The 27,380-nt window shown below is 35.4% G+C and overlaps 1 protein-coding gene across 7 annotated transcripts in view; it reads left to right on the forward strand.

Annotated features, from left to right (window-relative positions):
• Dgkb (diacylglycerol kinase beta) overlaps positions 1–27,380 on the forward strand; it is a 710,085-nt gene that overhangs the window by 467,390 nt on the left and 215,315 nt on the right. The gene's annotated exons all lie outside the window — the stretch shown is intronic.

Below are 27,380 nucleotides of genomic sequence, written 5' to 3' on the forward strand. Positions count from 1 at the left end.
AGTATTATCCTATTATAAGTGCCTTTTAAGATTGAATTCTGACATAGCTAAAGCCTTTTGCCAGTGTTCCAACAGTCCTAGAAAGTCCTTGAGCAAGACCATGGGCTTAAAATTCAGTAAGAATGTAAAAACTAATTCACTCCCTTACACAGAAATTTACCATCTAAGGAAGAAGGAAGTTTTAGACCAAAGGAGAAACCAGAATAGATACTTAAAACTATAGCGAAGTTACACCCATACACACATATTTACAATGGCCTAAGGGGAAGGTGGACTATACAATAGACTAAAATAGGAACTATGACAAGGGCACGAAGCCCTTGACCCAGGCTTCTAAGATTAAGTGAATCTTAGGTGGAGCCCTTGTTGATTCCAGTTGTTAACTATGAATTCTATCCCAGGTGGTTCCTGTTAGACCTTTTGTGTTTGCATTCCTCTGTTTTATGTAAGATTCCGCTTACCTCATTTGTACCTTGCGAATATGTCACCCAACTTCCTTATTGTCTTCTGCATAAAAAGTCTGATGCTCGATTTGAAAAATACGTTCAGATTCCACATGACCTCTCTTGTGTGCTTCTGTTTGTCACTCATCCAACGCTTTGCCCACCCGCGAATAAAGACCCATTCCAAGCAGACAAAGGGGCCCAGAGGGTCTGTGGCAACCATAGATTTACAAACTCTGGTTTTAGAGAAATCATTAGAAAAAAACTTATGTATTTCTTACTAAGTCTCCTATTTGATCTAGCAACAGATATTTTTCATTGTACTCAATTATTTTTGGTATAGTATTTCCCAATAACAACAATACGAAAACAAATTTCAGAAGAATAAACATTTATTCATTCTTGTTGAAAAAGACAGAAGCCCCCTGTGACACTTCAGACCAAAAGACAGCACAAAGTACAGTGAGTGATATTTGTTGAAAATAGATGAATCATATTTAGAAACAATTGAAAGAGGTTGGATTTAGTTGTTATTTTCCTTTTAGGTTAATGGAAATGAGAAAGGTAATATGATTCAGCAAATTGATAAAGATTATTCATCACAAGTGCACTTTTAAAAATAGGTGAACATTACATATCAATATTTTATACAAAGTTCCTATAAATATGCTTATCATTTTCCTGGGGGGGCTATAATAGCTTTTCTGGATGGTAAGGAGTACCTGAAGTAAAATTTTATGACCTACTTATAAGCTCCTAAAAGAAGGGTTTAGAATGGGAACATGATAGGACATTTAATATCAGCACTTAAATAGAAACTTCTAAGTTCTGGATTTGTTTGAAAATAGTAACAGCAGTTAGGATATCTCCCAGGGGTGTATTTTCTTTAGCTACATCTCAAAGTACAGCTCATTCCAACAATGTGCTGTATGTCTGCTCAAAGTCACTACTAAATACTGTTCTGCATTATCCCTCTATTTCTATTTGAGAACTTTTAAGAACCTCCACACAATAAAGTGTCCATAGAGATTGTCTTTAGGATTAAGTTTTCCATTGATTAAGGTTGTAAGGCAATACATTTCCTTCCTTTGAGATGAGAAATTCTAGAATTTAATGACTAAAGAAATCTGAGTAACTTATTTTAGAGAAGGTGTTATGTGCCTTATCCAAGCATAAAAATATATTTATCATTAATTAGAATAAGCAAATACTTCATTATAAGAGCATATGAGTTACTTTGTGTTTTTATATGTATTATTTTAATTCTGAACAAAATGATGAGTTGTGATTTCTTTATGATTTTCAATGTTTATCAACTAGAAATGGTGAAAATCATTTTGTTTATATTGAAACAGCTGGTAAATGATGAGTCCATGGCTTGGCTGTTCTGAAACTATTTGTACATCCAACCCTCCATTCTTTAGAACAGCAGGAGTGTTTTATGACACAATGCAACTTTTTTGATGATTGAATTCTGAAACAAATCACTCTAAATACTAAAATCAGTAAATGTGTAAAGATAATTAAAAAAAAACTTATCAGGTAGAGAATATTTAATTACTTAAATGTTTCAATTAAATGAATAAGATTCTCAGTGTAAATTTCAGTGAGTTTACAATCAGTGATGCAGGGTGAAAGTTCCTATCTGCAATGATATCCTGAGGAACCAATGTTTCTTCATTTGATCCTGAGCTCAGTAGGAAACTAGGGAGAGCTAATGGTCACCTCTCCCTCAAATCAACATTTCTCAGTGCAGACCCGGGACAACATAGTTCTGGAAGATGTTATGACAAAAGCAGCACAGAAACTCAGACAGCTTGTCAACATGTCGTTTGAGGAGGGACTCCATGACAGAAATTTTCCACTAATTAATTTGTTTATTCAACTTACACCCCGATATCACAGCCCTCCTTTTCTCACAACCCCTTTGCCTATGAAATGGGAAAGATGGACCCCTGCTACCAACCCACCTTGGCCCCTCAGGTCACCCCTGTACTAGGCATTTCCTTTCCTTCTGAGGCCAAACAAGCAGCCCAGTTAGAAGAACAGTATCCACAGACAGACAACAGAGTCAGAGGAAGCCCTGTCTCCAAGGATTGGGGGACCCACATGAAGACAAAGATGTATATCTGCTACATATATACACGGGCCCTACGTCCTGCCCATATATGTTCTTTGGTTGGTGGTTCAAGCAATGAGCCCACAAACATCCAGGTTAGTTGACATTGTTGGTCTTCTTATGGAGTCCCTATCCTTTCCCAGTTCCTTAATCCTTCCTCCAACTATTCCAGAAGACTTTCCCAGAATGAATGAATGATTTGCTGTGAATTGTGTAATCCTTTCGGTCAGCTTCTGGGTGGAGCCTCTCAGAGGACAGTTATGTTAGGCTCCTGCTTGCAAACAGAACAGGGTACCACTACTAGTCTAAGGGATTGGTTTTTGTCCATGGGATGGGTCTCAAGATAAGCCAGTTCTCTAGTTGGCTATTCCCTCAGTCTCTACTCCATCCTTGTCTCTGCACTTCTGGTAGGCAGGACACATTTTTGGTGGAAGATTTTGTTGGTGGGTTAATTATAGTTATCCCTCCACTGGAAGTCTTGCCTGCATGCCAGATTTTTAAATAGTCTTTATTTACTGTGAGAAGGAGCATCTTTCATGAGAAGTGAGAGCTGTACAAACTAAATATTTAAATATAGTTAAAAATTATACTGGTTGAGGAAAAGAACAGCAGTCAATTCTTCTCTAGGATCCATGACGTCACCAGCCACAAGGGCTTGGCTAGGTTTACAGTAGGGGCATGTATTTCCGCCTATTGAGCATGGCTAATCTAACTAAGCACCTTGGCCTTGAATAATTTCAAGTGCAAAAAACAAAAACAAAAACAAAAAACAAAACAAAAAAGCAAAAAAAAAAAAAAAACCTAACAAGGAATCCTAATAAAATACTTTTTCATGTGCTCTTCTGACATATAACATATATAGTCAGATGGTCACAAGAAGAATGATAATTAAAGCATTTACAAAACTCATATTCTGTATAACTGAAAAATGCTAGCTTTACAGTTAACTGAGGCAAAGCAAAGAAATGTGGTGTAATTTCTTCACGTGTGTGTGCCTTGGTAAAATTTTGTATACATAGCTTTAATCATAGTTGTATGTGTTCGGAGATAATATTGGCCACACTAAGAGAAACTTCTCAGATTTCTTTCTCCCTTTACTATTTTAACATAGGAGAAATAGTTTTTCAAAAAGGTGTGTTAAATATAACACATTTTCAATAAAATACTTGACTGCAATTATGTAAAGAATTTTTATAGTGTAGACATTTGCTTATCCCATAGTAAGGTGTGTAATATACTTCTCGGATCTCAGGTACAAAACACACAAAATGAAGGGCCCAGTAGAAGTAAGTTTTGTCCCTATTACGTGGTTTGCGGAACACATGGCCTGGGATATTATGAATACCTGCACATGATGGAGTTTTAAGAAGCAACCTTTGTGTCTGACTTAAAGCTCCCCTAACTTTTATTAGATGTCATTTGTGTTACTGTTTTGTGATTGACCATTTGATATTTGTTTTGTTTTGTTTTGTTTTGGGGTTTGTTTGTTTGTTTGTTTTTAGACAGGGTTTCTCTGTATAGCCCTGGCTGTATTGTCACTTACACCAAAGACCTGTGATCAGTAAATTAGATAAAAACTTGATAAAAATATCAAATGGAGCGGGGCAGTGGTGGCCCACGCCTTTAATCCCAGCACTTTGGAGGCAGAGGCAGGCAGATTTCTGAGTTTGAGGCCAGCCTGGTCTACAAAGTGAGTTCCAGGACAGCCAGGGCTACACAGAGAAACCCTGTCTTGAANCTAAGCAAGCAAGCAAGCAAATAAATAAACTCACATAAGAATTCCAAAGAAGCCGGGCAGTGGTGGCACACGCCTTTAATCCCAGCACTCAAGAGGCAGAGGCAGGCACATTTCTGAGTTTGAGGCCAGCCTGGTCTACAAAGTGAGTTCCAGGACAGCCAGGGCTACACAGAGAAACCCTGTCTTGAAAAACAAAACAAAAAACAAAACAAAAATAAAAAACAAACAAACAAAATTTTGGAATTAGCTGTAACTACAGTATATGTAAAATGTAGAACCCTAAAACATCCAAGGAGAATGAAGTTTACAAAGCACTTAGATATTATCAGAAATGAAGCTTCTTCTCATGGTCACAAAGTAATTGACTAGATAAGAAGTACTGTAATATCTTTGTGGTCTTACTTCTTTCCATTGGGTATATATGACCATTAATCAGTAGTGAATACAGGAGCTCAATAGCATCAGCATACCTATTTAAAGGGGGAAAATAGTCTAATGAATGCTGTCTGGTAGTAGGAGTGGTCTTTTCCTTTGACATCACTGGAAACAATTTGAGAGTTTTTTCATAGGGCAGCCATACAAAGAAAATATTGAAAATTGCATTTAATGCTCATGCTAGAGCAGAACAGAAGTTTTTGCTAAGCTGTCAGGCACAAGGCTTGGGTTCATCTTTACCAGGGACTAAGGAGAGTTACCAAAGATTGTACTTGCATATATTATATACTTCATCATTTTCTTTTATTATCATAAGTCTAATGATATGAAAATATGTGAAATAAGAAACATTCTGACTTAGCCCATGTGTCTAAAGCAGGATGTTATCGGAGCTTTTTATTGTCATACTCTGCGTATGGTCAAGATCTTCAGATTGACTACTTGTATAAATAAACAAAGTTAATGGAAGGTTTTGAAGTCACTGGTAAACTTGTGGCCAGGATCCATAACAGGAAGAGTGTTCAGAGGCGTCTCATTTATACACTGCTTATATTTTGCAAAGTTGAGAATCAGTGACTTCTCATACATTGTAAAAGTTTAAAATTCATCTCCATGCTACAAAGCATGTCTGAGAAGCAACATCATAGACTTTTATTCACTTAGATGAAATATAATCAAAGCAAAGCTTAATTAAAAATTCATGTGTATCATTTGACTCAATCTTAATAATTGCTGCAATGCAGAAGTCCAAGCTAGTTTTAACATATACCAGAAAACAGTCTTATTCAAAAGGATCAAAAATATCTTTATATATAATCATTTTGTATATTATGTGTATCATTTTCTATGTATTTTAGCTTATTTACTTCTACACTTATATCTTTGACTTCCAGATCTATTACTCTGTTGAGGCTAATTTTTTAAACATAAATGACATCAAAGAGTCTCAAAATCGTTAGTCAATTTCATCAGGGTGTTTAAATTTTATACAGCTGATAGAAATTATGGGTATACAAGATAAGGTTTTAATAGAGAAGTTACACAGGAGATAATGTCAACTGATTCAACTTGTCAGAAATGTTAAGTGGCCTTCACACATCCCCCTGGCTGTAAAATGTCATTTCACACCCCTGCCAATCCATTTAGTAGTCAGTCAAGCAATGTATGTCACTTTTATCCCATTTACAGAGACCTGCAATAAAAAGTTAAACAGAAACTGAAGGTTAAATCAATATTTTTTCTTGTTGATATCTTTTATCTTCTTTTGGAAACTTACAGAATTTTTCATGTTCTAAGAGCCTTACAGATGAGACAAGGACACTGCTTAAGTACACATTGTACCACACTAGAATATGAGTAAATTAAACAGCACTTCACTTTATTACTGACAGCGATGGCACCAAACCCTCCAACTGACTCCTTGGAGAGGAATTTTTTACAGCCATGGTATTACACCATTTCTGGGACAATCTGTTTGCTACATAATAGTTAGCTACTATCCCTAATACCACAGGGTTCTTTTTTCTCAGGGTAAAATGTTTTAATTGTTTAAATAAATTCTAATACCACTCCAAAGTCTGCCCTAGTTAAATTTTGCCTACTGTGTTCAGATCCCGAACCCTTACTTATCTCTGATGTATGCCTATCTAGTCAGTTTTCACTTTCTGAGCTCAAGATATGTAAAAAGGGTGCACAGTTTACTCTATTTTATTTATTTCATTTTTTATTGATATAAAATAAGCAATCCCTTCTCTTATTTGAAATCACTTACTCTTTCTCTCTTTTGGAATTTTTTAATTAAATTTTTTAATTAATGTATTATTTTGACAATTTCAGTCCTGTATATAGCATGCTAGGATCATACTTACTTTTCCACTTCCTCTTACTCCTCTTTATTCCTTGCCAATCCTCCTGTCTCCATACAAGTTTCCACCTCACTTTCTTGTCTGTTTGATTCATTTTTGTTTTTATTTTGATGCCACACCTTGTGGGACAGTGGGCTGTGCACAGACAGCCTGGTCCCCAGTTGAGCAAAGGTCTGGAACCCCAGTGACCTGGTGGGTGGTGATTTTCACCTGCATGGGATAGAAGGTGTTCGACCATGCCTCCTGGGCCCCTGACTCCTGTGGCAGCTACAGCCTCCCAGAGCACCCTGCAGAGTGGTATGTGGCCATCAGTCACATAGGAGTAGCACCAAGCCCTCCCACATGCAAATAAGATTTCCCCCAATGTTCTCAGACCAAACCATTGAGAAGTACCTGTGGTCAGACCCTTACCCACCCCATAACTGCGTATAAGAATCCTATCCGGAAGGATTAAAGGTGTGTTAGAACTACTCCATCGTCGGAACCTTCTGTTTTTAAGAGCTGTAACATATGGAAAGAGGTCTGCTCTCCCAAAACACTGCTTGAAGCTCCGCCACACTCCTCTCTGGCTAGTCTGTCTCTTGTTGCCTGGCCGACCAGACTCAGTGCAGGACAACACAAAGTAACCTGGAAGACACGGAGGTGGAGCCAACTGCAGCAGCAGGAGTGGCAGAAATGACTTTCCCTCCCTGCCCTCACTCACGTCCCTTGTCTGGAACTCTTGTACCAGGGCAGTTGAGAGATCTCCATGGAAAGCCTCTGGGACACAGGCCCACAACACCTTGCCAGACAGGCTGATACATGTAACATACAAGATCCACACTGGGTAAGGCTGCAAATACTTTTCTACCCTGCTGCCTCGATATGTCATCTGCCAGTTTAAAATCTATCTATCAAGGATAAGTCTCCATCTCAGATCCAGCTTCATTTCTCACAACCAAAATGTGCGCTGTCTTTAATAAGCCCTCAGCATTTGGTTCTGGACAACCAACTCCTAGTTGTGAATGAATCCTGAAAGATGATAGACCTACAAATCTAATGGATGTCTGATATGTTAAAAAGGGACTGAATGTTGTTAACTTAAGTAATGGGCCATTTAAAATATTGCATGAGAATAATGTAGATTTAGCCTTAGAAATAAATTAATTAATTAAATAATAAATTCTGAAATAAATTTCTTCCTTACACATTCATTGTGTTTACAATAAAAGCAGTCTCTTATTCGTCTTACAGGTACCTTCTTTCTCAATCAGTCTATGTATATCTTTAGCAAAGAAGCCTGATATGACTTCCTTTGCAGAAGAAGTATACAAATAATCTGCTTTCCCATCACTCCTTGCTGTTAATTCTAGTTGCAATTTGAAATCAAAGGTTCATATCATTCTGCTATTGTCTCCTTTTCTGTACACCACTTACTACATAACAAAAGTTTGTGTTTCTCTTTTCTTCCCTTTTATTGACAAAAGTTAATATATAGCAATATAGTAGGATTGTATCAAGTGTATTTGAATGGTTCAATGTTTATAGATTTCTATTCTCTCATTCCCTCTCTGTCTCTGACTCTCTCTCTGTCTCTCTCTCTGTCTCTCTCTGTCTCTGTCTCTGTGTGTGTGTGTGTGTGTGTGTGTATGCACAGTATATATATTATCACATGTGTGTGCATATACTGTAAGGCATGCTCACAGATATGACTTAGACCCTTCCACATATACATGTAAACAGAATTGTGACAATAAGACATACATTTCTATGACCTTGTTGATTTGGAATGTCAGTACTTGTTGGCCATTCTTAATAAATAGTTTCACTCATTTTTCTATATCCTTGCCACACACTCTTTCATGGTGTGAGTTTTACACATCAAGTCAATACCCTTTTATTTTACTTTTAGACTTAATATCTATTTTAACATTTTCATAGGCCAAAACATTGTTTATATTATAATGATTCCAAGGTGAAAAGAGAAATAAGGTGTATAATGACATACCACGTAGTTTTCTTCTACAGAGCAGGGATGGTTTGAAGGAAAGCACACAACAATATGAGCTAACCAGTACTCCCCAGAGTTTGTGTCTCTAGTTGCATATATAGCAGAGGATGGCCTAGTTGGCCATCATTGGGAGGAGAGGCCCTTAATCTTGCAAAGATCATTGCCCCAGTACACTGGAATGACAGGGCTAGGAAGCAGGAGTGGGTAGGTTGGGGAGCAGGGCAAGGGGAGGGTTTGGGTGTCTTTGGACATAGCATTTGAAATATAAGTGAAGAAAATATCTAATAAAAACTTAAAAAAAAAGAAAAATGCACACAAAACCCACACCAAAAAGAAGAAGGAAGAGGAGGAGGAGGAAGAGGAGAAATTCACCCTGAGATACACATCAACTATTGTGTTTATTGCAGCAGTTTATTGTGATAGCTATTCCCGATTCCAACACTAGAGAAAGGTTAACTAACATTCATAGTACAAATACTGAGGTTATGATATCAAAGCAATTGATGGTTCAACAATTTCCATCTGAATTTACATCTGAATGCCAAAAGACATATTAAATATTGGATTCTAAGCATAATTGGTATTGCCAAATGTTCTATGAGAATTTCATAATAATCAGTGGGTCTATGGCTTTGTCTAAAGTCACAATTTCAATAATCAAAGCCACCACTTTTACCATTTAAACGTATATTTATTTTAGTAAATGCATATATGTTTAAGCAAAAGTAAAGTTTGATATATTTTTTCAGTCATCCAACCTTACATTTTACAATTTTTACTGTAAGATAATTAAGGTAATCAGGTCTTCTGTTTATAGGACATATAACAGGTGCAACATGTACCTGTTATGGTGTAAATATTTACCGATACTTAAATCTTTTCTTTTTTTGTTTTGCTTAGTAACACTTATGTGCATACTTTTAATGTTATTGTCATGTTAACCCTTTTATATGCCAAGTTGATTCAACCACAATTTTTACCATCTGAGACTTGACTTCAGAAAACATTTTAATGATGGATAAATGTTAACTAATTCTGGATGAAATGTGCTTGCAAATATAAACATAGCTGGTTATATAAGTAAATGTAAATGAAATCTATTTTAGATATGCCTTACTGCATAAAAATGTTTTAAAGATAGGAATAGCAAAAGGTTTTGGAAATAGAATGAATGTACACATGAAAGAAATTTGGAACAAAATGAATAGAAAGTTGTACAGAACTAGACTTTATAAAAATATGCAGTTTTATTATAAATTTAAAAATATGCTAATTACTCTGATGGAAAATTATAGAAAGATTGTATATATGTAAACAATCATGGTAAAAAGAAAAGTTTAGAAAAATTGATGGAGAAAAATTACTATGGATAGAGAATGTGGATATTCAAGGCATGATGGTTGTTTTTTTTTTAAACTTACTTTTTACTATTTGTAATGCTTGATATATATAATAATTATTGAGTATCAAATAAAAATATTAATTTTGAACCATTACATTTTAAACATTAAGAAAGCATCATTTAGAAAAATGTGATAATGAAATAGGCTAGATTTAGTAATTTTTCCCTGAATTTTGAAGGTTGTTATATATGCACTGCAATGGTATTTGTCCTCAGCTCAATATGAAAATTACTTAAATAACCAAGTATTTGAATTTAAGTATTAGCTAAAAACCCAAGTAATGTTAATACTGTAATCAGCTTAGGTTACTTTTATCTAATTGAAATGATTCCTCCCTCCCATGATTCTTATCATTTCTATCCTCAGATCTAGCACATGGCAGCAGAAAATAATCACTTAATTGTGTGCTTATTAATCTAAGATGCTTCCTTTTTTCTCTGGATTCCATGATCAGGAGTCACTTCTGAGTTGATATTTGGGTCTTATAAAAGTCACTTACTAAAGTGAAAATTTTAGCTATTCCTTTAATAGCTTCAGAGACAAATTTCTACCCAATAGCTACGTATTAAACTCTGAAAGGGGTTAGTGGTTGCTTTATGAAGAACCATTTCTCATTTCTCTACTATTTTGAATCTTTGGTATAGATTGTGTCTTAGTGAGATGCTAATGACTGGTAGTAGACCTCTTTCAACTGTTCTATGAGTTTTGGAGGTGTTAAGAGAGGGGCTTTTATTTTAGCACTGCCTTGCCGCCTTATCCATACAGTTCTTTGAGCGATTTGGGAGCAGAATCACATTTTACTTTATCATCCTGTCTATTCTAGTTCTTCTTGTTGCCACTGTCTGACCTTGGACTCATTACCACTGTTTTCCAAGGATCACTGAAGCATGTGTTTACAGTATTTATCATATTTATTTTCATCATAATTTGAATTTTTGTTTTGTTTTGTTTTTTGAGACAGGGTTTCTCTGAGTAGCCCTGGCTGTCCTGGAACTCACTTTGTAGACCAGGCTAGCCTTGAACTCAGAAATCCGTCTGCCTCTGCCTCCCAAATGCTGGGATTAAAGGCGTGCGCAACCACACCCGGCTTGAGTTTTTCACTGTATATCTACAACCACAAATATTGCTGTAATCTTAATAATATTATCTTAAAAATATCTAAAGTCTAATTTCAATTTGAGTCATATAATTTATATTGGTTAATAGCAACAGATAGGAATTGTGTTATACAATTAATTTAATTTTTCAGTATAACTAGCTTTTCCCATTAATTTCTTGTCATTCACGATGCTAAATAGATAGGAAATTACATGTATATACATACACAGGCATATAAATACATATATGCACACGTACATGTATATAGCAACAATTAATAAAAGAACAGGCCTTAAACTTGAAAGAGAGCAAGAAGTGGTATATGGGGAGATTTGGAGAGAGGACATGGAAGAGGTAAATGATATAATTATATTATAATCTCCACAAACAAAAAATATTTTTATGAAATTGTTTTATTACTTACATTCCAAAGGTTGTCCCCTTTCCTGGTTCACCCTGCAAGAAGAGTTCTTCAGCCCATTGCCCCTCCCCTTTGCCTCTGAGAGGGTGCTCTCTCACCACCACCCCCCTCAACTATAACCCCCTCATCCAACCACCCCCACATCAATTCCCACAACCCTCTTCCCTGGGGCATCAAGTCTCTGGCAGGATTAGGCTAATTCTCTCCCACTGGGGCCAGACAAGGCAGTCCTCTGCTACATATATGCTTGGGGTTGGTGGGGGCAGGGGCTAGGACCAGCCCATGTATGTTCTTTGTTTTGTGACTTATTCTCTGGGAGCTCCCAGGGACTGGGTTAGTTGATACTGTTGGTCTTTCTGTGGGGTTGCAATCCCCTTCAGATGCTTCCTTGCTTCCCCTAACTCTTCCATAGGGGTTCCTGGACCTTAGTAAGATGGTTGGCTATAAGTATCTGCATCTGTCTCAGTCAACTGCCTCTCAGAGGACAGCCACGATAGGTTCCTGACTGAAATCACAATATGACATCAGTAATAATGTCAGGGTTTGGTGTCCACCCATGGGATGGAGCACAAGTTGGACTGGTTACTCAAGGGCCTTTCCTTCAACCTCTGCTCCATTTTTGTTCCTGCATTTCCTTTAGACAGGAACAATTCTGGGTCAAATTTTTGGAGGGTATGTTGGTGACCACATCCCTCTACTTGGAGCCCTGTCTATCTAGTGGAGGTGGTCTCCTCAGGTTCCATCTCTCCATTGTTGGGCATTTCAGCTAAAGATAGCATAGAAGATATCAACACATTGGTTAAAGAAAATACAAAGTACAAAAGAAATATATATTTTTTTAAATACACCTAAATAATTTTATATTTGTCTTTCTGGTTCTAACTTCTATAGCAAAATCATATAGAATAGACATTTATTTTGAACCCAGGTCCTCTAGTAAAGCACTCAGAGAGGAGCAGCCCAAGAGAGAGCCTCATATAACCAATGAATATGTCCAGACCAGACCCCATGGGCAATATCTCACATCACTTAAATCAATTGTTCAAGAGGTCAATTAGCTTAATAGCAGGAAGTAAAAGCTTTATTATTTTTTTGCCCCATCTCCCACTTTGTGAATCTCCCAGTACTCCTGGTGTTAGATAGTCTCAAAGAGAATCAGTTTACTTCATTCTAAACACTTGCAGGTTGGTTTGCCTTTGGTGGGCTGCAAGGAAGGGACAATGTGGACATTCTTTCTGGATTTGCACATGCAACCATCATTGAAAAAGTCTAGGTAAGGCTTGAGTAAATAGTTTTGAAGTGTGAATTTGACAAGGACAGCACACAGATCTACAGCTTTCATCAGATTTCTCTAATGCTTTGTACTAGGGCCAGATAGTATTTTTCTATAGTTGACCAAAAATGTATTTCTAAATGTATTTGAATTTATTTTACACTGAGATTATTTAACCTAAGTATGAAGACTTTAGCTGTTAGTGGCCTAAGCTATTATTTTGAGCCAACCAGACTCTGATAAAAATATTTGTTTTTTGCTTTTCCTAAAGAGTTAGCTGAGGTATGGGGAATGTTTTCAGTGGCCTTTGTAGCTACTCTTTCACCAACACACATGAAAGAAGGTGTCTTCCTCTCTTTCTCTCTTCAACAGTGTCTCTAATAGAAACTGTACTTCTTCAGATAATCTGACTTCTCTTAAAGGCACCAACAAAAAAAATCTATCTTCTGGTGGGTGACTCTGCCTCTAGAACACAGCAGTATAGAACAGCATGTCCCTCTTGGATTATATTTAACATGTAAAAATAGCACTAACACCAAAGAAAATTATGTTATTCCTGTCACTATGTTCATATTAGATAAGAAATTTATTTAAGTTAATTTGTTCAAAATGTTTATTTCATCTGAATTACAGATTTTAGATATACAAATTTTGATCACTGCAACTTTGTAAAGTTATAAATAAATAGTTGAACACAATTTTTAAATAAAGGGGAAAGGATTTGTAAAATGTTATATTGTTCCAACTTTAAATAAAAAGAGTAAATGATAAAAAAAAAAAAAAAAAGAAAGCAGTGGAGCTGGAGGCATAACTACATATTCCGGAAGCTCTGGGGTTTAGAGAGATCAGGAGTGTACTTGTATTTTACCAATCTGAAATAAAACTTAACAAAAATAAATATAGCCTCTGAAGATAAAAAAAAAAAAAAAAGAACAGCATGTCCCCTAATGGTCCTCCTGCCTGCAATACAGAGTGGCGACTTCCTGAGATGACTAATTGTATTAGGCTTCATCTGTCCTATTTTGGGTTTGTCTCCAGTCCTGAATGGCAGTATAATGTTTGTTGCTTTAATTTCTCTTTCCATGTGCTTCTGGATTACAGTGCTCTTTATTTATTTATATTTTGGCAAGAGAGACTCCTTCCCTTTCTTATCTTATCACAATGATTATCTCCTACAAATGGTCCCTCCTGTCCACACCCTACCATACATGGAACCCCTTGATTCCCTGAATGTTGTGTTCTCCAATTTCATTGTAGCTCCTTGATGACTGAAACCTTATCTACCTTGATTATTACTGTTATTCTTGGCCTCTGGAAAGAGAGACATATTAAACCTATGATGCATCTTTCCTTTGTGAGTGAAAAAAATTACTAAAGACAATCTGGTAATAGCCTTCGTAAAAACAACCTCATATTTCTTACTATAAGTTTATCAAAACTACTATGATGATCCAAACTTAATAATTTAGAAATATAAATTTAGAAAGATTGACTAGCTTGAAAAATGTAAATTATTTCAGAAATCATAATAGCATAACTTATTAAAAATTAATAAATTGAAGATAATGTATTTCAAAAGTATCCTTTTGTTATTCCTAATGATATTTACAAGGTCATATAGCAAACATTTCCCACATTTGTTTGCATATGTATTATCTTAGCTATCCAGGTATGTAATTATGACTAGGATTACTGGTTTTCGAAAGCTGGATGAAGTGAACTTGAAATCAAGAATTAGGTTTTAACTCTATATTGTATGTGAAGTCTAAATCTGTTCACTTGTCAACATTTAAGATGTTAGATATGAACTGAGGAGGGACCAGATTCTGGTGGTTCTTCTGGTCTCAGAGATGTGTGAGATGCTTCCAGGAAAGATTATAAAGTGAAGCTTTGGTCTCTCTGGTGTTCGGTGGTCACAAGAAAAGAAAGAGTGAATGACAGAGACTGAAAAGGACCAGCTACTGGAAAGCCAAATGTGCAAGGGAGCAGGAAGGAGCAATTCTGCAGAATACAGAATGATGAGGCACTTTAAGATAAGATCAGAGCAGAAGAAAGCAGCTTTGTTATAGTGAGGATCTTGGGAAGAGAAAATATTAATAATTGTGGTGAAGTAATGGATAAAGGGCTGGGATGTTTATAGGGCTGTAGTTCTGTTTTCTTCAAAGGTTTACCTTCTACGACACAGACGAGTATTTGACAAATGTTAATTTTATGCCTCTGCATGAAGCTGAATAATGAGTAAAAAGGTTGTTTTTTTTGTTTTGTTTTGTTTTTTTAACATTTTTACTGGTGTATGCTACTTTTCTTTTCGTAGCATGGACAAGTCCCCCTATAGATTTGCTGCTGCTTGAGTATTTGGTTCCCAGCAGAATGAAAAGGTTGTGGGGAAAATGGCATGGTAGTTGGTAAAGAGAAAGTCATTGTAGCATTCCCTGTTTCCTGTTAGAAGAGAAAGATTGGCATTGCTTCATCAAGAAACACTTCCAGCTGGGACAGCTGAGATGTTTGTGTGATATATCTGAGAATATAGATATCTAACTGTTCTTAGCTCACTCTGTTCAGTGACTCTTCAGTTGTCTGTGATTTTAAGTAGAAAGGATCTCTTCACACTCCCTTAGTCAATAGCTATCTCTCTAATCATTCCCTCTTCTCTGTGACCTAAATTCATTGAATTTCTAAAACTAGTTTCCTCAAAGGTAGGTACTTTCAGCTGTGTTTTAGTAGGAGGCTTTATCTATTGGCTAATTGACTGAAATCAAGTGTGGTTGGTGGGACACTGGCTTATTGTGACCTTGCCTTTATATAAAGGGAAAGTAAAAAACTAACTTGAGGGAGTTAACACAGCTGAGATGAGTTCAGAGGGCTGTCAATTTGATTCTATAGCTCAGAAAGGTTCCTTGTTTCAAGAACAGACCTCGTCAAAGGGGAAAGAGAACATGCTAGTGAAGGGGCAAGATAAATGTCAGAGGAGTTACATGTAAATAGTTTCCGACATCTTTACTTGGGAAGTTTACTTCCTTTTTGAAAACTAATGGATAGAGTGGGACCCTAATTAGGGTTCCCTAAGAGTTCTCCAATAGGAGTCACAGGGAGTTGATCGAGATTGGCAGAATGGAGTATAAATTGATTTGATCACTAAAAGGCCTTGCATTTGGGGCTGATTTTAAAGTGGAAAATGTTTCCCCAAAGAAAATATATATCACAGGAGAATGAGAGGAAGAGAAGATAAAGAAAATTGAATGTCCGTCACTGATCAATTATTCAGAATCAATTATGGTTTGCTAGGGAAAGCGTGCTGTGCCAAAGCCAAACCAAACTCAAGTAAGCATGAGGATTAATTCCTCTCCTCCTTGCTCAGGGCTCGAGGGAAGAGGAGATAGGATCTGCCAGCAAAAGTTTATTGCTCTCTGGGAGCAGGACATAATCATGAAACAAGGAGAGAGAAGACGCTCCTTCTGCCAGGCCTTTGTTAGCAAAGAAGAGGATCTGAATTTAGCTTTTAAGAGAAAGATATCAGGGTATATAATTTCTTCCAACAAATGCTATCTGCATTAGAGTTCTCAAGAGAAGCAAAAATCAATGCGTGCAATGGTATCTTCATCTGTATGCTTTTGTATCCAGTAGACTTGATCACAAAACTACTTAGAAAAAAATAAAGTGTCTGGAATCTTGAGAGATACTTCAGCTTGTAAAATGCTTTCCAGGCTATCAGGAAACCCTGAGTTCTCTCCCCAGAACATACATTTTAAAAAGCCACATATGATGACACGTGTTTGTAATCTCAGTGCTGTATAGTCAGAGATGGATAAATGTCTGTGGTTCACTGGCCAGCCAGTGTAAACAATTCAGAGAGCTCCAACCAGTGAGATAACATGTCGTAAAGAACAAAGTGCACTCATGTGCACCTGCACATACATATGCATTTGCACATACAGTAACACACACACAGACACACAGACACACAAAGTAGCTGTGGTAAGCACATACAAATGTTATATCAACTTCCACCATGTTATACATTATTATCAATATAGAGATTATTTAAAGTATACAGGTAACTAAGCTTACATTATATGGTAGATGAAATATGTAGATGAAATTCATTTTGTATAGTTTTTCATCATACACAGATTTTGACATCCTCTTGGGCTTCTAGAACCAGTCTACCATTATGTTGACAACTACTTTATGTATATCTTTATGGAGGATATTTTGCATAATTGTCTTACTAAAGATTTAACTAATATATCAAATATTGTAGTACCACAAGGTGTAGTCTTTTGTTTGGACAAGCTGAGTAACTTATTTTTACTAATCATATAATAAACCATCCATACTTGCTGTATCAGCTCAGGGTCTAGGTCTAGTGTTATGGATAAGAACTCTCACATTTTGATGAGTATTTTACATACTTTTAAAATCATAAACTATGTACAGACACAGCTAAACAGGGCATAATATTTGCTACTGTGATATTAATGAGGAAACTGAATTACAAAAATATAATTCTTTTAAGAACACCAAGAACAATTTCCACTGATCTAACAAGGAGTAAAAAGTATAACTCTTGAGTTGTATCTTATAACTTATATCTAACACCATAGATGTCTTATTAACAGGAAGTAAAATCATCACAACCCAACAATATGATAATATCATCACAAAATTAAAATTGGGTATTAATGTTAGGCAGGGGCATACATTTTATCATTAAATTAGAATTATTCAATAGCTTTGCAAAACTACTTTTAATATATCTTGAAATATTTTCTCTAAGAGAACAAGCTAAGCTATGATAAACCATTTTAATCATAAGAAGAGCACTGATTTTTATTTCAGAAGATCTACACTGACTATCATATCTGAAGTGAAAAGGATGTAAATGTTCATGGAGTTTATATAGAGCAAGGGAACAACAAAGTATGATCCTCAGTTCTTTCCAAAGAGTCTGTGCTGCTTGCTTCCTCCTTATTGAGAGAGATTTAAAAGTCTTCCTCCCATACAGAACTACAATCAGTAAGGACACTGATTCCTTTTGGTTGAAAAGTATGTGGCATGTGTGTATGTGTGAGTGTGTGTGAGTGTGGGTGTGTGTGTGTGAGTGTGTGTGAGTATGTGTGTGTGTGTGTGTGTGTACACGCAGGCATGTGCATGAGTGCATTGTGTTACTTTTTCTTGACATAGAACTTTAGTCCCAATAAGAACACATTTTTGTGCATAGAGTCATACGTAAGGAAAAATAAAGATTTGAGACAGAGTCTTTCTTCTTTCTTTCTTTCTTTCTTTCTTTCTTTCTTTCTTTCTTTCTTTCATTTCTTTTTTTTTCTTTTTGCTTTTTTCTTTATTTTTACATTTGACATAACTGAGTAAAAGTTCTTTTCAGCTGGTAAAAATTAAACAATCTCTGTTTTCAACTGGTTAACTATAAAACTAAAGGGGACAGTGTTGCCCACTCTTTGAAAGACTTTTAAAAGCTAGCGTCTTGCACACGTGATTATGTACAAGTTAATGAAACACTGACTCCCCCAAGATAGCTGTGTAAAGGGAATAAGAATCTTTTGCCAATGCAAATCTCATCGGGTGATGGCCTTGACAGAACATCCCACCATTGCTGTCAGCCAGAGCTGTTGTAAACAAGCTGCTGACGGGACAATGACAATAATTAAGACAGTGTTAATGGGATATGGAGCCTCACAGTTATTTTTTCAGCTACAGTGAACTGAATGAATGCCAAGTAGTGCACATGGCTTAACCTCATAACAGGTTTCTTTTCTGTTTACTGTGGTGATGTTGGCTCTCTAGAGTTACAAATCACAGAGAAGTCCAGCCTCACGAGATACTCATTGCTGGAAATCCAATGACTACGCTCGTTCATGTTACCATGAAATAAGAGTGATGACAACAGCTTAGTCTGGATTTTGGTTAGATAACACCATGGCTATTTGGAATTTCAGAGTGAGAAACATTTTGGTTTATAACTTTAATTTCTGGGGTGGTTTGAAGTACAATTAAGATCATCTGAGACAATAGATTTCATAAGAGATTCTTTCCTGGCAAAATCAGGTTGTTAAAGTCACAGGAAGTACTGGCCACTGCAGATCTGCAAGTGAGCATATTTGGTGATCATTTTCAAAGGATAGAAGATGAGGATAGCAGACTGATCTGGGAGGCAGTCAGGGACAGGTTAAAATATAGGTTCCTGGAAACTCTCCATACTGTAAATCACTGGAACTCATGATAACTTGCTTAGACTCTGCTGTATTTTCAACATTGCACCCACTTTTCAATGAGATGTTTATGGAACATACAAATACTTCCTTAAGACACATTTCAGGCTTAATAAATTACAACTTACAAAAGGAACAAACATGGTATGTCTAGACAGAATTCTTTTTTGCTTCAGCTTCTCTGCTTGAACTCAAATCAAAGGAAATAGCAGCATTACATAAAACGCATTCACTTGTGGAAAGGGAAATGTTTTGATCTCTATTAAATACTAGAAATAAGAAAAAAAGTTTGAATGTACTCTGAAAAGTGGGATTATTTTTACCATCCTGAATGACAAATCTTTCTGAACAGGCTTTCCAGCAATTAGTCTTGCTCTAATGCTATTTCTACACTGGCAATATGAAGGTGGTTTCTTGCCAGCTCTCTGGGGAATATGGTGCTTTCTGCACAGGCACTAGCATCTCTCCAAATGGCAGAGTGTAAGCTTGTACTTGGCCAAGGTAGAGGCAGCAGCAGAACCCTGGAGTATTCAAATTGGAGCTGTTGGGTGATTTCTCTAAGGAGTTACCAGTTAATGTCTCCACAAGTCACAAGTATTAAGCGTAATGCACAGGAGTCTGTGTGTTATTCTATTTATTGCAGGAGAACAATGGTGTCAGCTCCGCAAGAGACCAGAAGAGTATTTTCACCTCACTCTTTCAGTTTAATTAAGAGACTCATGTGCAACTTCAAAATGAAATTTTCAAAATTATCTGTACATACTTCAGTGTGTAAAGGCATGTTTTGTGATAGTTTGATAAATCACTGGAGAACTTCCCTTAAAAAGAAATTACGTTTTCTTGCCAAAATTCATGTTGGTTTTCATAATAATCTAAAAATTCCATTAATATAATTTTTGATAAACTTTCTGATCAAAAGTGAGATAACTGGCAGTCTAGGGAGATTAGTTTTTAAAAATTCTTTCACTTTTATTAGATTCAAAGGCTTGAGGATCTTCTGTGCCCTATTCTATTTTCGAGAACTTCAAGAGAAATGACTTTTTCAAAGAACGCCCTGTTGAAGTACATTTTCTTTGCCAATCTAGAAACATAATTTGGACGGTGTCCCATACTCTGTCTCAATTTCAGCACTATCAGCTCTAAGTTTTCTTTAATCATTAGCCAACTTTAAAATTCATTTTTCATGGAAGTAAATATATCAGATAGTCTTTGTATATAATAGTCAATTCTCTCTTATCCCAAATGTGAATACTTAATTATTTAAATCTCTTAAAAGTTCTTTGGTGAAGCATAGATTTCACATATCACTTTTACAGAACAGAAATTACTTAGAGTAATTTTAAGTGATAAAATTAAATTTTCCTTAAATTAATATGAATTTAATTACATGCTACTAATTAACAGTTTAGTTTTACCATATTAATATTGAGTTACACATTGTTATATACCTGAAATAATGCAGATGACAAGTTATTTATTTACATACATATAGTGGATCCACACAGAAAAAAAAATCATGGATTCTCTGGTTCTAACCATTTAGCAATCACTTTTATGTCCCAGATATATATTGTAAGTATATTATAAAATACTTATGACTACTGATGCTCGACAAGTAGCAGTATTGGAATTTTGCCAAAGAACAATTGAGGTGTAGAGGAGCTAAAGCCATAACTCATAGTTATACATTTTATAAGTTGCACAACAAAGTCCTGGTCAGGTTTGTTCACATTCCACATGCCTCTGAGTTCACCATTCCTTTCCTTCAGGACATCAAGGATAAATGTGAGTCATGTAGCCCACTGCATTTGGGGTCCTGGTGTATCTTTACATACAGCATTTGCACTCCAGAAGCCTGCATATCGCTCTTGCATTGAGGTAGCCTCAATGAACTTGACTAATCTGAAAACCTTATTGACTTTTAAAATAATGGCCCTCTTAAGACCTCTGTTATATCTCCCTTGGTTTTCAGATTTTATTTTCAATATCAGATTGTGTGTTGTCATCTTGAACGCTATATCTCTCCATAGATACCCCTAAATACACACTAACCACTGTCCTCTCTAATTCCGTTCTCATGTGTTGCTTCTAGACACCACTCTGATTCTGATCCCCTTTTCCTCAGTGTGATTATCAGACTACAATGTTCATTGTGACTTTTACTTCTATAGATTATTTGCTCACTTGAAAAAAGCAAAATGGTAATATACACAACTGAAGAGTTTACCTTTTCATATGCTTGCCCATGTTCCTTTTGGTGAAAGTAGAATTCATTAGCTTTTCTTCACTGATGCCTTTCAAAATGTTAGTATGCATTTCTTGAAATCATAATGTAAATTTGTGCTTAAAGCTTTAAAAGGTTCTAAAAGGATTACGCCTTTGATTCCAAGTACATGTCATATTGATAGTCATTATAAGGTGTCCGTTTTCATAATTTTCTTTTTTAAATCACAAGGACATCCTTAAGGACTCAACTAAAAGAAACTCAGAGACTGTTTATGTGTGTTTAAATGTATTTTAACACAACTTTCAGAATGAATGCTATTTAACTTGTTTGGTTTTAATTTTTTTCACTGTTCTCATCTACAACCTTTCCAAATGGTCATTATTGATCAAAATCATTTATGAAGATGAGATCGAAGTAGATATTTAGGTAACTGCAGTAGATGAGTATTTACAGTGCTGGTGTCACATTTTCTCCAATGGATAAGGCTTTCTTTGAAGTAGTTCCAATGTTTATTCTTAGGCTAAATGTTCAGAAATTGCAGTAAGATTTGGCCATTTAAAGTCAGCCTCATTCATCTTGAAAGAAAACAAGCATGAAAGAAGGCTTCCAAGGCTATGACAACAAAGCTGAATTGATGAGCACTCCAGAACAATTAATTACTCTAGTAGAGGCAGAAGACTCCAAGGTTAAACTTGTTATAAGAAAGCACCGATATACTAGATGTTAGGATTAGATGACAGAAGCAATGTGCAAAATATCAACATGCATCAAGTCATGGTCAAACTGAATGGAAAGGATGTCAATAGGAAAGAGAAAACACACAGCACAGAAGATTCCCATGGACCATTAAGTTAGTGATATGGTGATGCTGTAATGCTAAAGAAAAGGAGCAATAGAGGGTTTCAATTTGCATGAAAATCTGTTTATTGGACTAGGCTCTCAGTAGTGGGACGGCCCCAACATGTCTCTGCAGTAAAACTCTGCAACCTATGTGGCAGTTTCTGATGCCAAGAGGGCAAAGAGGTAAGTGAAAGGAGACACTTGAGACTGGAGAGTGAAAATGAGGAGAGTTCTAAATGTGAAGTAGTGTGCCTAACACTTCCATAATGCACGCAGGTTAAAAGTAGGCCAAGCATAATGATGACCAGCACACACACCGATTTTAGACTATTCATTTCTAGTCCAATAAACCTCTCATTTGGTATCTTAGCTATTTGTATAGATGAAGATAGTGGTTAGCGCTTATTATTAAATTTTCTCTTAATGAGAAAAGTTAAAATTCATTTTGTCTATAAAAATTTGCAAGAAATTCTAAATTTCATAGAGCTTTCCATGCCCAAACTTTTTGTTAAAAATCTCTAATTCCTCTTCTCTTCTCCCTCCTTCCCTCCTTCACTGTCTCTGTTTTTCTGTCTGTCTCTGTCTGTCTCTCAGACACATGCACACACACATGCACACACACAAGCATGGATGCACATGGCACACATACTCACACTGACCTAATATTTTTAAAGATTTCTTTGCATTACTTTAATTTGTGAGTATATACACCTGCTACATATCTGGGAAGGTGCCAGTGGTTGAGGTATCAGATAGCCTGGAGCTGGTCTTAGTAGGTGCTTGTGAGTCCTGAGACTTGGGCACAGCATCCAAAGTCAGTTCTTCTCCAAGAGCAGTATGTTCTTAACTAAGCAATCTCTTCAGCCCCTATTGTCACGAATACAACTCCTTATTATTTTTATAGCAGTTTTTATAATGATAACTATAAGAACTATAACTATTATACCTCACACACATATACATATATATGTATATATACATATACATATACATATACATATAAACGTATGTGTGTGTGTGTTAGGAAGCATGTTCTAAACCTTAGCTCATTGGTTGCAACTCTGTTTCATCTGACTAGGAAAATAGAAGAATATGTAACCACGTTATGTCTCCTTACTCAGTGAAAAACCTGTATGTGTTCATTTACATGGTCCTGCTCTGTAGAGGTTCATTGTTCTGTAACTCAGTGAATGATTCCATAATAGAACAGACTTAGCTATGAGAGAAGTGGGTATTGATTGGAGCATATCATTTCCTTAATATGAAGAATGTTCAGACATTTTAAACACAGAGCTTGCTTGGAACATGTTTTCTGTAAATTCAATCTTGTGTATTCATGTGTTTTTAGAACCAGCGAAGGGCATCAGGTATTCCCCCCTTTTCACTCTCCAAACTATGCCATTGAGGTATGGTTATCAAGCTAGTGAGAATTATCTCCCTCCATCTAACAAGAAGTTACAAGCATGTCTGGACACAGCCAGCTTTCATTTGTGTTCTGGGGATTCAATCTTAACTTTTCATGCTTGCATGTGAAGCAAGTCCTTACCAAGCCCTGTCCCAAGCACAAGTGTGTAACATTTTGAACACAGAATGCTAATTATATTTAATAAATTGTCTTTACAGACCTATGTGTAATCGCAGTTGTTGAATATTATGCTTTTTGTGTCATAAGCAGGTTTAGACCTCGCTGTCTTTTGGTCAATGTACACATGGAGCTAGGGTTCCTCTTACATTGGAGAACATGAAAATCATTTTTGCATTAAGTTCCAAAGTTTTATGGGAACTCTGAACATAGCTAAGAATACAAATGGTAATATGCCTCCTGGCATTTGAGGACAGAACACATACAACCAGAAATTACAAGTCTTCAGTTTCAACCAGCTTTTGGAATAGGCTTCATAGTTATCAAAGTGCTCTGACAGGCATTTATTTGCATTTTAGAGAGGTTCTTGATGATAAGGCATGGTATTTGTTCCATACAAGATACTGTTTCAGTACTTAAATGATCTGGCATATTTATTTTATATAATGTTTTCATAATCTAATGCAAAATATATGATGGTATCCTTTGTTTACTATGAGATTTTTTTTTTTACTGATTGTCTTTTTCAAGAAATATATTCTTCTTAATGTAAAAAAAGTATATTGTATTCCTTGAGTAACATTTGCAGATAGATTAAAGTTTATAAATTTTGATTATTTATATTTAGGAAGTATATTTAAAATATATTGTTTCCTAACCAATAAAGTTCTTTCATAAAGGAAGAAAATCAATCCTAACAGACAATGTGAGGTTGACCTGGTCTGCTACCCTCCAGTGACATAGTCACGTAATTACAGTCCAGGGGAGCAAACTTCAGCCCGCACATTGATGACTCACAAGTGGGAAAACTTATATTGAAGGTACATCTTCCAATGCATATTTTATAACCAAGTCATTTTACTTATTGCAGTGACCTGTGGAGTAGCATGCATTGGTTATGTTGAACCATTTTTAGATGAAAAAGTATTTTTCTTTTACTTTGAGAGACTAGTAATTATATGGGTTACATATAAAGTCAATTTTTTTCATTTATTTTAAATGTACTGAGTTCATTCCTCTTAAATAATTTATATCTTAATTTGTTGAAGATAAAATAGGAAAAAATAAAAACGAAGAATAAAACAAGTAGATGATAAAATTCAGAATCTGAGATATTATGTATTTGATATTTATACCATTAAATATTTTATTGATGTGAAGGTACATATTAAGACTTGGTCATTTTCTAACATATTTTACTTTCTGAATCTAATAACATTATCGTTATTATTTATATCAGTCTCCATATGGGATGTTTATGGATTAGCTTAGAATGAGCTATATTAAATTGTTATATCATCACCTATAGATCTCCTAGAAATAACCTCAAAATAATGTGTAAATGAACATGAAAACACAGTAATAATATTAGAAAAATATTTTGAACCAAAATTAGTTTTCAGTTACCAAGAATTGTGTCAAGGATTTTATAAATATAGCAATCTAAACAGCAGAATGTAGAAATGGGAATAAGTGATAGAAGTAAACATATTCCATCAATTTATTCATTACCATAAATCAGGACACTGCTAGATTTGCCTTTATGTTTAGAAGAACAAGCATTTTATTGACTGTCTTTCATAATTAATAGCGTTTACTCTTTAAATCAAATTAGTCCACTTTTCCCATTAAAGCCTTAGTGTAAGATCATTTTTTAAAGTATAAAGTGACCTTGACAAATATGACGGATCAATAATGTGTTGATTAGGAGTCTATTTGCTCTAATAGCAAATGTTTCCTTGCTGTTAGTTCCTGTTGCAACACTCTCGGAGGTCAGAGTTCATTGCTATCTCCTGACCATGGTACTTTCCACGCAGAGAAACGGTTGATCCTACTGAGGCAAAACACTGATGGATTGACTTAGTCATCTGTATAGATTTTCTTATTACTTCTTTAATCAGTTCATTTTTTGATTCATGGTCATGTTATAGGATATCCATCAACTGGGCAGGAAGAGAACCATACTGTTGAATCTAGCATCATCAGAACTTTGAGTTAAACTTAATCAATGAGAGAATGGGAGGCATTCATTATTGCAGAAAAAGGAAGTTTTACCATGACTGACGTTTTCAGAAAATAAAAATATATGAGCTTCAAATGGAAATTGATATAGAGAAGAAAGTTAATACATAATGGTAATTTACGTGAAAGTTCATGGTTTATAATGCTGAACGATTTAGCTAGAACATGTTTATAGAACCTATTGGGTCCTTGTCTGAATGTAAAAAATCTGTCCTGTGAAATAAGGTTATTTTTATTACAAAAGTTTATCATAGCAACTGTCATAGCTGAGCCAAGGATTGCAAATATTTAAACAATGATATATTTAATAAATAACAGTCATTGATGATATAGTCTTCATCAATAATATATGTGGGTGATCTGAACTAAAATAAATCTCGTCAAAGAAAAGAAGAGTTTGCATTGGGTAGCCAAGGGGAATGAAGGACAAATGAGATGCAATTAAGCAGAGAACAATTTAGTATAACCCTAATAGCAAAGTCTTTAATGATGCTTTGCCACAGATGAATTTGATTTAGAAATATCTCCCATGTTAAGTTGTAGAAACCCATCTCTTTAGCCATTTCAGTTTGGACAGGCCAAAGTTAATATGCTGAATGAGACAATTGGAACTTCATGAAGGAGCTAAATGACCTAATTGATCTTCTTCGCTATCACTGATTTTTAGATACCATCATGAATTAAATTTAAGAGGGACTTTTTTCTATTTAAGAGAATAACAGATGAACTGAATGTACACATACATATCTTCCTTTTAATTTACCATACAGCTGAATCAATAGTAACCCCTGGGGTTGGCCTGTGCCTGTGATTTCTCATTGTTCTCCTTAAAGACTCTAGGATGGCAGAAGCAAATTTCATGGCATGTAAGTCAGGTCTGAAAGTTTGTTCATTTTCTCTAGTATACACAGTACAAATTAAGATTCTTTTACTGAGTGGGAGTGGGTGGGTAAGGGAGTGGGGGGAAGGGTATGGGGGACTTTTGGGATAGCATTGGAAATGTAAATGAGGAAAATACCTAATAAAAATATTTAAAAAATAAAAAACATTATCACATTAAAAAATAAAAGATTCTTTTACTGGATTAGAGACTAAGAAATTGTTAAATTGGTAAAAGTATTACCCTAGCCAATTCCATAAGCAACACTGGCCTAATAGAAGAGCTAAATTAATGATGAGAAGAAGGGATAGAAGATAAATCTAAAAAAGACACTATTGGCTAAGTTCCCAAAATAAGTATAAGTATCTATAATTCTCTGAGAGTAGAGTGTGTCCCTAGAATATGTATTAACACACTTTTACTGCAAAAGCCAAAGTGAAAGTTGATTCTTTGGAAGCCATATACTAAAATCAGTGACATTGTATAGATTACTGTACTGCAAGTAAAAAAAAAATAATTCCACAATACATGTAGATATTATATAAAATTTAATGCTAACTAAGAGGGCTTGTTGTAAATTGGTTTAATTAAGTAGAAAAATGGAGTATGCTTAAGTTTTCAGTCCATAGCTAATAAACCCTTACTAAAAACAATTTAGCTATTTCTAATTAAGTAAGAACTTTTATATGAAAGAATATTATAAAATTCTTTCAACAAACTTAGTGTGGGCCAAAAAAATTTTGGTGGTGTTGAATGAAAATGCCACCCATAGGCACATAGGGAATGACAGTATTAGGAGATGTGGCCTTATTGGAGT

The sequence above is a fragment of the Mus caroli genome, chromosome 12 (genome assembly GCF_900094665.2).
Source record: "Mus caroli chromosome 12, CAROLI_EIJ_v1.1, whole genome shotgun sequence".
NCBI classification, from domain to species: domain Eukaryota; kingdom Metazoa; phylum Chordata; class Mammalia; order Rodentia; family Muridae; genus Mus; species Mus caroli.